This window comes from Schistocerca cancellata, chromosome 10, assembly GCF_023864275.1.
Source record: "Schistocerca cancellata isolate TAMUIC-IGC-003103 chromosome 10, iqSchCanc2.1, whole genome shotgun sequence".
Classification (NCBI taxonomy): Eukaryota; Metazoa; Arthropoda; class Insecta; order Orthoptera; family Acrididae; genus Schistocerca; species Schistocerca cancellata.
In genome coordinates this window covers 202,477,930-202,492,613 of record NC_064635.1, presented here as the reverse complement: position 1 = coordinate 202,492,613, position 14,684 = coordinate 202,477,930, and the positions used below count along the sequence as shown (strand labels likewise).

The following is a 14,684-nucleotide window of genomic DNA, read 5'->3' as shown; positions in this document are numbered from 1 at the left end:
TCCGGCCACCCCTAAAAATTAACCATGCCAGTTCCGTACTTAACCCTGCACACAATACGGGATAAAGGCAGTAGCAAAGGAAAGAAAGAATTCAAATACAGAGATATGTAAACAGACAGAATACGACGCTGCGGTCGGCAACGCTTGTATAAGACAACAAGTGTCTGGCACAGTTGTTAGATCTATTACTGCTGCTACAATGGCAGGTTGTCAAGATGTAACTGAGTTTGAACTTGATATTATAGGCGGCACACAAGAGACGGGACACAGAATCTCCGAGGTAGCTATGAAGTAATGATTTTCCTCTAGAAACGTTTCACGAGTGTACCGTGAATATCAGGAATCCGGGGCACATCAAATCTCCGACATCGCTGCGGCCAGAAAAAAAGTCTGCAAGAACGGGAGCAACGACGATTGACGAGAATCTTTCAACGTGACAGAAATGCAACCCTTCCGCAAATTTCTGCACATTTCAGTGCTGGTCCATCAACAAGTGCCAGCGTGTGAACCATTCAACGAAACATCATGGAAACGGGCTTTCGCAGCCGAAGGCTCACTCGTGTACCCCTGATGACTGCACGACACAAATCCTTAGGCCTCTCTTGGGCCGGTCAGCACCGACATTGGGCTGTTGATGACTGGAAACATGTTGTCTGGTCGGACGAGTCTCGCTTCAGATTCTATCTACCGGATAAAAGTGTACGATTATGGAGACAACCTCATGAATCCATGGACCCTGCATATTAGCAGGGGACTGTTCAAACTGGTGAAGGCTCTATAATGGTGTGGGCCGTGTGCAGTTGAAGTGATATGGGACCCCTGACGTCTTGATACTACCCTGACGGGTGACACGTACGAAGGTATCCTGTCTGATCACCGGCAACCTTTCATGTCCATTGTGCATTCTGACGGACTTGGGCAATTCCAGCAGGAGAGTGTGACACCCCACACGTAAAGATCTGCTGCAGAGTGCCCCCACGAACACTCTTCTGAGTTCAAACACTTCCGCTGGTCACCAAACTCCCAGGCATGAACATTATTGAGCATCCAGAATGAGATTTTCACTTTGCAGCGGAGTGTGCACTGATATGAAACTTCCTGGCAGATTAAAACTGTGTGCCCGACCGAGACTCGAACTCGAGACCTTTGCCTTTCGCGGGCAAAGGTCCCGAGTTCGAGTCTCGGTCGGGCACACAGTTTTAATCTGCCAGGAAGTTTCATTATTGAGCATATCTAGGATGCCTAACAACGCGCTGTTCAGAGGAGAACTCCACCCCCTCGTACTCTTACAGATTTATGGACAGCCCTGCAGGATTCATGATGTCATTTCCCTCCAGCACTACAGTTAATGACACGTCCTTTTTTGTTTCAGCGTATAGTATCCGCATCTACATCTCCATACATACTCACATAAAGGTGGGTACCCTGTAATACCAACACTCATTTGTTTTCCTATTCCACTCACGAATATAGCGAGCGAAAAACAACTATTTGGCTCCGTAGGAATTCTAATTTGTCATATCTTTATCTTCGTGGTCCTTACGTGGAATGCATGTTGGCAGTAGTAGAAACGGTCAGCATTCAGCTTCAAATGGCAGATTTCTAAACTTTATCAATAGTTTGCTTCGAAAAGAATGTCGCCAGGGATTCCTTTTGTTTTCACGAAACTTCTGCGTAATACTTGTGGTTGTTCGAACTTACCGGTAACAAATTTAGCAACGTGCCTCTGATTCGCTTCGGTGTCTTCCTTTAATCCGACCTGACACGGATCGCAAACACTCGAGCAGCACCCGTGAATGTGTCGTACTACCGTCTGTGAGTTAACGAGCATTTCGCTCTGATTTACGTATATGGCCGAAAGAGCCAGCCTTCACGAATTGTGAAACGAACCCTGTCGTCCAGGGCCGAGTGCCACAAAGGGCGCAGATTCACTACGAGATGGGGAAACTCACAGGCTTCTGTTGTCTATTGAGGCCTAACCACTGTAGTGTGCGAGTGAGACAGACGAGAACCTACGTCATAGGGAAACCCAGTAGAAGCCTTTTGTGGCCAAGGAGACGTATCAGTGTTAAATATGGCGGACCTAAAATCGGCCATGAAGGGAAATATTTATGAAAACTATTTAATTGTGTAGTAGTGTAGGGAATCAGGCCACAGTAATTTTAATGTACCATCCTCCATAAATTTTCATGGTGGTCCCAATAAAACTTGAATATTGATCATATCTATAATAGTTTAGGATTTACCGTTAAAGTGAAATTCACAAGTTTTGTAACAAAGTCCTGAATGCTAAAATGTGAATGCTTTACTCGATATTAACGATCGACATTTCATATAGAAGCGCATCAGTAAATGTTGTAAATATCAACTCTGTAGCTTTATTTGTTTAAAAGACATAGTAAATTTAAATTAAATTATCAGTATTTTCATTTAAGCATCAGATCATTTCTTCGACATAAAGCACATTGAACGATGACAGCATGACATGTTATTGAATCAGTAGGTAATAGAATATTTGTAAAGTTTAGTGCATAATAGTTACTTTTGTTCTTTATTTATTTATCAGAAAGCACATTGGTGCAAGGCTACTGGCCGTGACATTCAAAGTTAAGAAGGAGATTGTATCGGCTTTATGTAAAAGAATTTAACGTTTATTATGTAATGGATATTATTGTTACTTTATTTAGAACATGAGAGTTAAAATGTAAAATGATGTAGAACAAGCTGTATCCAATCAGATGGACGGCTTCAGGAAAGGGAAGTACCCTAGTCAGTTGAGCGACGCTGCTTGGCCGGTGACGGGCAGAGACAGTTCTTTCCTAGACACCAAAGGGACAGTGCTGGTGGAGATGCGGTCTTTATGTAGCTAGGAAGTGAAAAGACTTAGAAAATTTCGCGTTGCGCGGTACACGGGACTTAGTGTCTGAGCGGTGAGCAGCCGCGCGCCTGATGTGGACTCCAACATTTCGCGTAGTTAACGAGATGGAATTCGCGATGAGATTGTGAATGATCGAACTGTGTCAAACGGATAAGCGCTCGAGCGTAACGGTAACTCTAAACATGACCACTTTCGCTATTAGTTTGCTTTCTGAATAAAAATTATTCTAAGTAAATGGCAATTGTGTGGCCTACATCATTTATGGGTCGTTAATTTAGTTCCCGATATTACTATTACTGTCCTCATATGCTATGATAACTTTGTATTTCGCGAACTTGCAATCAGTCAGACAATTTAACCAAAGAGTCACAAGTGTCCAATTTAGGGCGCGTAATGCGACACGTGCGGTTCAACCCCTAGACGAGTTTGTGCCAACACATTTCGACGAAGAGGAATCGCATGTGAGCCCTAACATCTTTGGGATGTTAGCTCGCGGTCTCCTTTATACGTGAACCACACTTTTCCAAACTTCTCTCAGTAAACCGAAGACGACCATTCGCCTCCCCCAGCACAACCTTGACATGCTCGTTCCATTTCAAATCGCTTTGCAACGTTACGCCCAGGTATTTAAACGAGGTGACTGTGCCAAGCAGGGCACTGCCATTACGGATTTGTTTTTCCCACTCATTTGCATTAACTATTTTTTCTACATTTAGAGCTAGCTGTCATTCATAGCAGTTCCTCTAAATTTTGTCTAAGTGATCTTGTATCTCCTACTGCCACAACTTTGACGCCATTCCGTATACCACAGCGTCGTCAGCAAACAAACGCAGATTTCGGTCCACCCTGCCCGACTGAAAATTTATGCATATAGTAAATAATAGCGGTCCTTATCACACTTTCTTGGAGCCACTCAAATATTTGGAAACCTGTTCTATACGCTCGTACCTTCGATAACAGTCTGCAACGGTCTACTGTGTCATACACATTCCGGAAGTCTAGAAGTATGGAATCTGCCTGTTGCCATAGTTCGCAATATATCATGTGAGAAAAAGGCAAGCTGAGTTTCGCACCAGTGATGCTTTCTTAAACTATGATGAATTGTGAACATAAGCTCTTCGGTCTCAAGAAAATCACTGACAGCGCGAGATTTTGCAATGATTAACATTTAAATTTACGGTGTTGACGTATAGCTGCCTGGGAATTTAGTGGCTAATTATAGTCGCGATATAGTGGGGTCCACCTGGCGATTTTGAGTTATTTATGCAATAGCTAGAAGCATTATTAAATTTTTTTAAATTCGGAGCACATTGGCGAAATGTTAAGTGGACTTGTAATTTAAGTGTTTGGGGAATATCGATTCGTAAAAGTCTGTCGTTTTATATAATCTCTCCGTCAAACGATTTACATCATGAGTTACAGAAATATGATAAAATTTCCATAGACTCATTGACATTCAGTTGTATAAATACTTGCACTAAAACTAGAAGATTAATAAAGGAGAAAAGGGACTGAGGAGCAATAAATGAAAAGTCTGTAAATCTAAGCAACCATTAAGGAACCCAATGTCAGTTGCAATTTGCTTATCTAACTGCTTTCAGGACTTCTAAAAGATATCGCGTGGCCTAATTATTGACTGAATTTAGAAATTTAAAATGCTGTCGTAATCTACTCATTAAGACGTATAATCTTGTCTTCAAGGTGTAACACAATGGAACAAGTATTACAGCTAGAAACTGTGTTTGTGTTGAGGCAGCATAACTGGCGGCGCGCTGGTACCCGGACCTATCCATCCAGTACTCAAGAATGGCAGCACATGGTAGCATCCAACAAACTTTACACATAATTTCAAAACTTTTCTTGCTGACATTGCCCTAAAATGATGCAGAGTGAAAACGGTATCTATTATTACGTTTTAGCTGTTCAGCATAAGACATGAAATAAATTATTGTTGATGTACAGCGACCAACCACAAACTGGTTTTAGGTTATTTTATTTAAAAAGTACCGTTGTCGGCTTCGAATTTTTCAAAATTCATCATCAGCCGGTTTTTTCATGCTTTCACCAAAATAAATTATACATTGATTTCTGTGAGTTGCCCTAAGATAAACGGTAATTCATAATTACAAACGTGTAAAAAAATGAGTACCCTACATGTTTGTGTTGGAATGCAGCTTACATGAAATGTCCATCTGGCGCATTGGTTCTTGCAGTTTTCTTGCAAAGAAATACATTCTCAACTATGTTTGTATTTTCACAGCCACAAACGTTGCACTGCGTTGTGAACCGCTTTCATTCAGAGTTTTCTAAGTGGACCACATGTTCTGGTTCGAAACATACTAAAACAAATACACACTTAACAAGGTACGTGAGTCTCAACGATGCCGCATTGAGGGGAGGGGAGGGGAAGCGTCAGTTACTTTTGTTAGATTGACAAAGTATTTTGCGTTAAATCTAGGGTATTAAATGCAGACAGAAAAAATTAAATTAATACATCGGATTTTATGAATTATAGCACTACACACTCATTTTATACAATGAAAGAGATACAAATGTGGGCAAGAAGCGTGTGGGATGCTTATGTGCTATCTGAACATCGATGATGATAATACATTATAATTTATTAATATCCAGTGCCATACATAATACTGACTATTGCAGGTACATACAATATTATAAGATTAGGTACTTGATGTGCAGATAGGTGTACAAAACAACAATTTATTTCATATAACGGACTCCAACCATGTTTTTATTTGACAAAATTGCAATAAGGCATGAAGTCTTTAATAAGTTACTACCGTACCACTGAATCTGTTCACAAACACATTTTGCAGACAGTCACATATACCACTGACTGTGTCTACAAAATTGTGTCGTTTTGCGACACATAGTTCAGCAGATATAGCGTCATAAACACTGGGATGCTAGAAAAACTTGCTTTTGCTTAAAATGGAGCACTAGCCACCCAGATTATGTTGATCGACTGTTTCGTGATGACAGCACTTAGCGAAGCATAAAACAAGTTTCAAACCTATTGTAAAGTTTTCCTCGCTTAGATATTTAGCGTCAAATATCTAACACATTAACGTCTTTGTAAAGTTGTGAGATGTTTGGAGCTGTTTTATACAGATGTGTCAGATTCTTTAAACAATCAGGGCCGGCCAGGGTGGCCGAGCGGTTCTAGGCGCTACGGTCTGGAACCGCGCGACCGCTACGGTCGCGGGTTCGAATCCTGCCTCAGGCATGGATGTGTGTGAAGTCCTTAGGTTAGTTAGGTTTAAGTAGTTCTAAGTTATAGGGGACTAATGACCTCAGATGTTAAGTCCCATAGTGCTCAGAGCCATTTGAACCAGTTTTTAAACTATCAGGTGTTTGCTGGTGAACTGTATTAGCATACGGGAAAGATTTTCACAACAGAAATTGCGCTAGTGAAAAATGTATTCCGGAACGTAACCTACCAAGAAACGCGTTTCCATACAATTTCAGTAAATTTCAGTTCCCGTTTTTTATTTATATTTATTTACTTAGCGAGTATTAATGAGAATCCGCAGGTCAGTTGGCACTGCTGCTAAATATAGCAGTTCATTTTCGGTGCCAGAACTTCCCGACACAGTGGCGTCCGGCGTAATACTGGCTGAAATTGTTTGGTAAGTGGCTCGTGTGAGCGAGCGACCTTCTGATCGCAGGCGGTATCGCTTTTTCATGAGTGGGGCTCTTCAGCGTTAATCCCCTTCGTTTGCTACAGTCGTCAGGGTTCGAAGAAATACGGACCCCAAGCGCCAGATTCAATAACGGCCCACCTAACTGCCAAAGATGGTTGTGAATTGGTCGTTGGTGAAGTTCCTGAGTGTTTTCCGCTGCCCAGTAGCGCAAATTTGATTTACGGTATCTGACACTTCGGAGCCAACCGCCTTGCTGCAGTGGTAACACCGGTTCCCGTCAGATCACTGAAGTTAAGCACTGTCGGGCTTGGCTAGCAGATGGATGGGTCACCGTCTGGGTCTGCCGAGTGCTATTTGCAAATGGGGTGCACCCAGCGCTTGTGAAGCCAACTGAGGAGCTAGTGGCACCAGTCACAAAACCTGATAATGGCTGGGAGAGCAGTGTGCTGACTACATGCACTTCCGTATCCTCATCCGTTGACGCCTAGAGCCGCGCGGGATTAACCAAGCGGTCTAAGCCGCTGCAGTCATGGACTGTGCGGCTGGTCCCGGCGGAGGTTCGAGTCCTCCCTCGGGCATGGGTGTGTGTGTTTGTCGTTAGGATAATTTAGGTTAAGTAGTGTGTAACCTTAGGAACTGATGACCTTAGCAATTAAGTCCCATAAGATTTCACACAAATTTGAACATTTTTTTGACGCCTAAAGGGTAGAGGATGAGCTGGCGGCCGGTCGATACCGTTGGGCCTGCAAGGGCTCTTCGGACGATGGTGTTTTTTTAAAATCTGACAAGTGGTAGCTAGCTTCATCAGAAGAAATCGAATCAGCGCACGGGGGAATGTTCTGAAGAATTTCCACGCACACAGCTCCGCGAGTTTCAAAGTCTCACTCACTTTTGGGTAACCATCATTTCGTAGGGATGCATGTGAGATCCTCTGTGGAGATGGTCCTATCAGACATCCCAGGACAGTGCATGTGCAACTGCCGAACGTTTTTGGAGAGTGCTGACATTTTCCGGTATTGTTACAGTCCGAGATCGGCCAGTAACTTCTGTTTTCGGTGGAGAAGCAGACGTTCTGAGGTTTGATACCCAAACGAATAGTTTTTCTATCAGGAACAGAACTGTGTTAGCCAAGGTCGAACCTAATGCCAAGAGCTCGCTGAGTTTTATAATCACAGAACCTCCATTATGAATTTCTCCTCCTCAACAAACGCACGATGCTCACTTAGACAAGCCATTCCGCCTGCTGAAAATGGCACGTACACCTCTATCGATCGATACCGGCTCCACATCGGTAATCCCCACCATAACTCACACAGTGGTCTCTCCAAACGCACGAGGTCTTTTTGCCGGACTTTGTACTTAGGTAAATAGTCCCTTTTCAGCAGACCTCATTTGCTCGTCTAACCTTTCATCGGAGCCTCAGTAACACGGTACATGGCGCATTTTCTGTGCGCGAACAGAGGCATTTCATGAATGGGCCTCGTTTCTCGCGTGTGGCGGGCCTTTGGCGGTATTGCGACGTCACTGTTGGCTCTCCTGCCGTGCCTCTAATCAGGACGGCGGCAATTAGGCTGGCAGCGCCGGGCAAGTAGCCGGCGGTCTCACCCAGCACCGGAAACTTGGGACGCTGCGGCCGCTCGCCTCTAGCGCTCGCGTGCAGTCCGCGAGCCAGATTATGAGGTGTTGGGAAGTTCCTTTCATCGGTGCCCTCGGTTCTTCCGTGCCATCACAGCCTAACAGTCGCGACACTACATCCACTTCTTACCCACTGCGGCAGCAGCGCCCCAAGCGGCCAACAAATGACACTGGCGTGACGTAATTGCCTTTCGGGCCAAATACATAAGGGTTTGATTAGCAGTGTGCACGGTAGACGGCGTGCACTTCTAGCCCTTACCGGTCAAGTACTAGTTCAAGTCAATGCCACCATGTCGTAGCACACTGCAGCAGACTTTTATCTACGTTCCCCATAAATCCTGCTAGGTGATAGCATACTCCACAGATATGCGAATTCACACGCTATATATTAAACTTAGATCGGACATCAGTATATGTTATACTGAGAGGAAAACCTATTTTGTGGGATTCTGAACGAGATGTGGTACATAAAGTTTTGGATTTTATCACAGAGTAATCCATTTAAGGCGCTAAGAACCATAAAGCATATTATCGTCGATTGTGAGACTGTACCATTTATTCGTGCTGCTGACAGCTGTTGAACTTATGGTTTATGTTTATTGTAGGCCCACTTTGTACATATATTTGAACATTCGATAAAATCCATCTCACTGGTGTTTTCTATTATTCAGTTAAATAGAGGGGGGGGGGGGGGCGTTTGAAGACAGTGTGCTTTTGGCCCTTATGGCTCTCAGTGCCTGATTTGTATTTACTCACGTGACCTTGTTGGTAGATAGTACTACTTGAATTTAATCATTTCCGCGAACGGCAGTTTGTGTTTGGAATTGGTTGTCTCGTGTGCAGGAATAGGCTTTCCTGTGCAGTGTCAACATGAACTCTTGTTGAACCTGTATTAAGCGCTAACGGATAAGAAAATTACCAGGAAAAGTTAGCCGCAAAGAAACTAAGGCATTCCAGACCAGGTTCGTTGTCTGTGAAAGTGACAAAATAAAATAAGCTTGACGAGAAGCGAAGTTTATAAAAGCGTAAGTCGTTATGTCGGTGCAACGTAAGAATACCCGATTTTCAGCCCAGAAGTTAATTCGTTAACAGATACATGAATTAGAGGTCTAGTACATTTGTCTGAAGAAATAAAAAAGCATGAAAACTCCCACTTAAAAAAAATGCGAAACGGAGAGTAGCGAAAGCTGAAACATGATTTCGTTCTTGCCATAAATTGTACTTAATTATGTACAAAACAACAAAATTCCATAAAAAATATCTTGAAGTTGAAACTCTTTCGTCCATGTTTAACAATACATATTTAGCAAAATACAGTTTTGTTTTTTATCCCAAACATGTTTCACTGCAGTTGCAGCATTATCAGTTGGCTTTCGCACACACACACACACACACACACACACACACAACCTTCCACATAAAATTAATTAATTTCAGGCATAACCATAACAGTTCCAAATCGTAATTTTTGCTTAAATATTTTGTCTACATGGCGTTGTACGAGGTGCATTCAAGCTCTAAGGCCTCCGTTTTTTTTTTTTCTAATTAACCCGAAATCGATGAAACTGGCGTTACTGCTCGACGTAATCGCCCTGCAGACGTACACATTTTTCACAACGCTGACGCCATGTTTCCATGGTAGCGGCAAAGGCTTCTTTAGGAGTGTTTTGACCACTGGAAAATCGCTGAGGCAATAGCAGCACGGCTGGTGAATGTGTGGCCACGGAGAGTCACCTGTTACCGTAGTGCCCTTTGGAACGCAATGGGTAAGGATTACGCCCTCGCTGTCCTAGAACATGGACACCAACATTTTTTCAGCACTGGCAGTTACCCGAAATTTTTTTGGTGGCGGTGAATCTGTGTGCTTCCATTGAGCTGACTGGCGCTTTGTTTCTGGATTGAAAAATGGCATCCATTTCTCATCCATTGACACAACCGACGAAAAGAAAGTCCCGTTCATGCTGTCGTTGCACGTCAACATGCCACACGGGCAGCCATGTGGTCGTCCGTCAGCATTCGTGGCACCCACCTGGATGACACTTTTCGCATTTTCAGGTCGTCATGCAGGATTGTGTGCACAGAACCCACAGAAATGCCAACTCTGGAGGCGATCTGTTCGACAGTCATTCGGCGATCCCCCAAAACAATTCTCTCCACTTTCTCGATCGTGTCGTCAGACCGGCTTGTGCGAGCCCGAGGTTGTTTCGGTTTGTTGTCACACGATGTTCTGCCTTCATTAAACTGTCGCACCCACGAACGCACTTTTGACACATCTATAACTCCATCACCACATGTCTCCTTCAACTGTCGATGAATTTCAATTGATTTCACACCACGCAAATTCAGGAAACGAATGATTGCACGCTGTTCAAGTAAGGAAAACATCGCCATTTTAAGTATTTAAAACAGTTCACATTCTCCCCGCTGGCGGTAAAATTCCATCTGCCGTATGGTGCTGCCATCTCTGGGACGCATTGACAATGAACGCGGCCTCATTTTAAAACAATGCGCATGTTTCTATTTCTTTACAGTCCGGAGAAAAAAAAAATCGGAGGCCTTAGAACTTGAATGCACCTCGTATATGGTTACAGATGACAAATTGTAAAAGAAAACAGACACTATAAAAAAGTAATACAGCAGGAAAACCACACCATGTGATAAAAAGGTATGACTACATAATTTTATGTGTTTTTCAAAAATCTGTAATTACTATATAAAAACTAATATTTACATGAATACAAAGAGTAAAGAACATTCTTTATGTTTAACAGCTATAAAATAAAAGCTCTCTGATGCTGCCGCAACTGCAGTGAAACATGTTTCGGATAAAAAAAGAACTTCGTGATGCTAAAGACGGAACCCATCCAAAAACCTATGTATCCCTAAAAACAATTCTTCCTTTTTTCAGACTAGTTATGCAAATTATTAGTGTTATTATTATTGTTATTGACAGCGCCTGAAGTTCTATAAATATGTTGATGAGCATAACTGTTAGCAGATGCTATTAATTTCGCACTTCCATGTTTATCTGAATTTAAAAATTTGTAAACAGCCAGAATGTATATCTACGAGCCGCCACTGGTTGTTGTCCATTGCGCCCTCTGAGGAGGCTACCCGTAGTCAGCTCGGTGCTCCTCTGTATACGGCTGTGTTTTATATCTCTGGACGACACAACAGTGATGAGAGTATGTCCCGGGTGTCCAGAAAGTAACAGATTCCGCTTTATAGGAGACATGCTTTGGCGCGTTCTTACGCTGTACGCGGCCTATGCGTGCTGGCGGTATGTGGTGTGGTGTGGGAGCAGGCAGGGTCCCACGCTGCAGGTTCCCGTAACAGCGGCCTCACACACCGGTCTGACCTAGAGGACGGCCTCCTGCGGTGCTTTACGTCTTCTGTTCATTCCCCGTTCCGCGGCAGTGTCAACAACCGCAAGCTCAGCGTCTTATGGCGTCATCTATTTACATTCATCAGGTACTGTATCGGCACTGTAAATACACAACCAGAAGGGGAGAAAGAGACGAAATAAAACTTCACTGGTTAGGACGGTCGTGATGTTATATCAATTACAAAAACGAGTCAAATTTACGAAGAACTTATATATACGTCATGTCAGTAGGACGTGGAGCAACACTTGCAAATGGTTCAAGTGGCTCTGAGCACTATGGGACTTAACATCTGACGTCATCAGTCCCCTAGAACTTAGAACTACGTACACCTAACTAACCTAAGGACATTACACACATCCATGCCCGAGGCAGGATTCGAACCTGCGACCGTAGCGGTCGCACGGTTCCAGACTGTAGCGCCTAGAACCGCTCGACCACACAGGGCCGGCATGAAGTTATTCCCCGATGTCTTAACATGTGTCCTGTCATTCCGTCCCTTCTTTTCCTCAATGTCTTTCATATATTGCTTTCCTCGTCGATTCTTCAGAGAATGTCGCCATTCCTTATTTTAGCGGTACACCTAGGTTTCAGTCGTTCTGTAACACCACATCTCAAATCCCACAGTCTGTATCTCACTACCATACAATGCTGTGCTCCAGACATACATTCTCAAAATGTCATTCCTAAAGTCCTTCTCTTGGCCACAGATACCTCCTTTGCCTATTCCAGCCTGCTGTTATATTCTCTTTGCTTCGTCCGTCATGTGTTGATTTGCTTCCAAGGTAGCAGAAATCCGTACCTTCCTCGTCTTCGTTCTCCCCAATGTTAATGTTAAGGTTTTCGCTATTCTCGTATCTGCTACATCTCATCACCTTTGTCTTTTTCCGTTTTACTCTGAATCCATATTCTGTACTCATTACACAGTTCATTCTATTCAGCAAATCTTATAATTCTTTTTCTCTTTCACTGAGGATAGCAATGTCATCAGAGTATCTTATTATTGATATCCTTTCACCCTGAATGCTAAACGCACTGTTGATCTTTTATTGCCGGCTGGAGTGGCCGTGTGGTTCTGGGCGCTGCAGTCTGGAGCCGAGCGACCGCTACGGTCGCAGGTTCGAATCCTGCCTCGGGCATGGATGTGTGTGATGTCCTTAGGTTAGTTAGATTTAAGTAGTTCTAAGTTCTAGGCGACTGACGACCTCAGACGTTAAGTCGCATAGTGCTCAGAGCCATTTTTTTTTATCTTTTATTTCTGTCATTGTTTCTTCGATGTATCGAAAAGCGGTAGGTGGAACAAGCTACATCCCTGTTTAAAACCGTCTGAAATCCAAGCACTTCGTTCTTGGTCTTCCATTCTTATTGTTCTCTCTTGGTACTTACACATATTGTTTGTTACTCGACTTGCTCTATAGCTCTCTGCAGAATTTCGATCACCTTATGCCGTTTTACGTCGTCAGACTCTTATTCCAGCACGAAGAATCTTATGAATGTATCCTGATTTTTCTTCAGCCTTGCGTCCATTAACAGTCACGTCAGAACTCCTTTGGTGCATTTACTTTCCTAAAGCCAAATCGATTGTCATGCGACACTCGTCTTCAGTCGAAGACTGGTCTGATGCAGCTCTCCATGCCACTCTATCCCGTGCGAACCTCTTTATCTCCGAGTAACCTATTGGAGGCCCTGGCCACACTGACAGAGCACTATTTTGTTACAACAGACGAAGAAAGTAGATAAGCGAGGTTACACATATATTTTTATTTCTTTACTATCACATAAACCGCGCGACTGCTACGGTCGCAGGTTCGAATCCTGCCTCGGGCATGGATGTGTGTGATGTCCTTAGGTTAGTTAGGTTTACGTAGTTCTAAGTTCTAGGGGACTGATGACCACAGATGTTAAGTCCCATAGTGCTCAGAGCCATTTGAACCATTTGAACTATCACATTACATGAATAGATTGATATACTATAAATCACGAAACTAACTCTTTCAGCATTCACACGTTAGTACTTAAAAATCTGTGGTGATTGAAGAGGTATCCTTCTAGGTTTCAGATGGGGAAAATCGTTAATCACTTTTTCAAAATCTCTATGTTTGAACATATCAGATTCTATGGACATCGGCGATAAATTGGTTAATCTCTCTTGAGGCATTGTACTTCTTAATTCATTTTTTATTCTTTTCAATTTGGAGAAGGAGCGTGCAGCACTGCAGTTGGTTACCATCACGCTTAAAAAGATTCTGTAGAGGGTAAAAACTGTAGGGGTAGAAAGAAATTGTAGTAATAAGTAATTGAGGACAGACGGTGCAAGTTTTACTCTGAAACGAAGACGTTGCCACAAGAGAGGAACTGATGACGGGCCACATCGAATTAGTCATTTGACTGATGACAAAGAGAATTAAAACTCCTCCTAACACACTATGAATCCCCAACGGCACCGACCGGCCGCCGTGTCATCCTCATCCCACAGGCGTCACTGGATGCGGATATGGAGCGCCACGTGGTCAGCACACCTCCCTCCCGACCGTATGTCAGTTTTCGAGACTGGAGCCGCTACTTCTCAATCAAGTAGCTCCTCAGTTTGCTTCACAAGGGCTGAGTGCACCCCGCTTGCCAAAAGCGCTCGGCAGACCGGATGGTCACCCATCCGAGTGCTAGCCCAGCCCGACAGCGCTTAACTTCGGTGATCTGACGGGAACCGGTGTTACCACTGCGGCAAGGCCCTTGGCCCATATGCTATTAGTTCGCCCATTTCTACTATGAACAATTTTCAAGTATTCTGTTAAATGCAGACATTCCGTTTCCAACTCTTGCTCGTTAACGTCTTCATAATAAATTTCAGCAATTTCTTTGAATGTTGTCTCAGTTCTTCGGGATTCTGAGTTTTCAAGCGAAAAAATAAATCAAAACGGTGGCTAATATTCTCACACGAATTCAATCGCTCAGTGTATCAATTACGGGAAGAAAGATTTCTGCTTTGTATTTCTCTTTTCCATTCTGTTGGACTGGCGGTGCAGAGCCTTCACAAAACCTCTTGCGTGCGCTTCTACGCTTTGTTCTTTGAGGTAGGTCCTTGTAATCAGATTCCGGGTATCTTTTTTTTGGAGCACGATTCGA

General features: G+C 43.4%; 1 pseudogene; it reads right to left on the bottom strand.

Moving 5' to 3' along the window:
• Positions 1 to 14,178: 14,178 nt before the first annotated feature.
• Positions 14,179 to 14,296, bottom strand: LOC126107193 (5S ribosomal RNA; annotated as a pseudogene).
• Between the last annotated feature and the right edge of the window lie 388 nt (positions 14,297 to 14,684).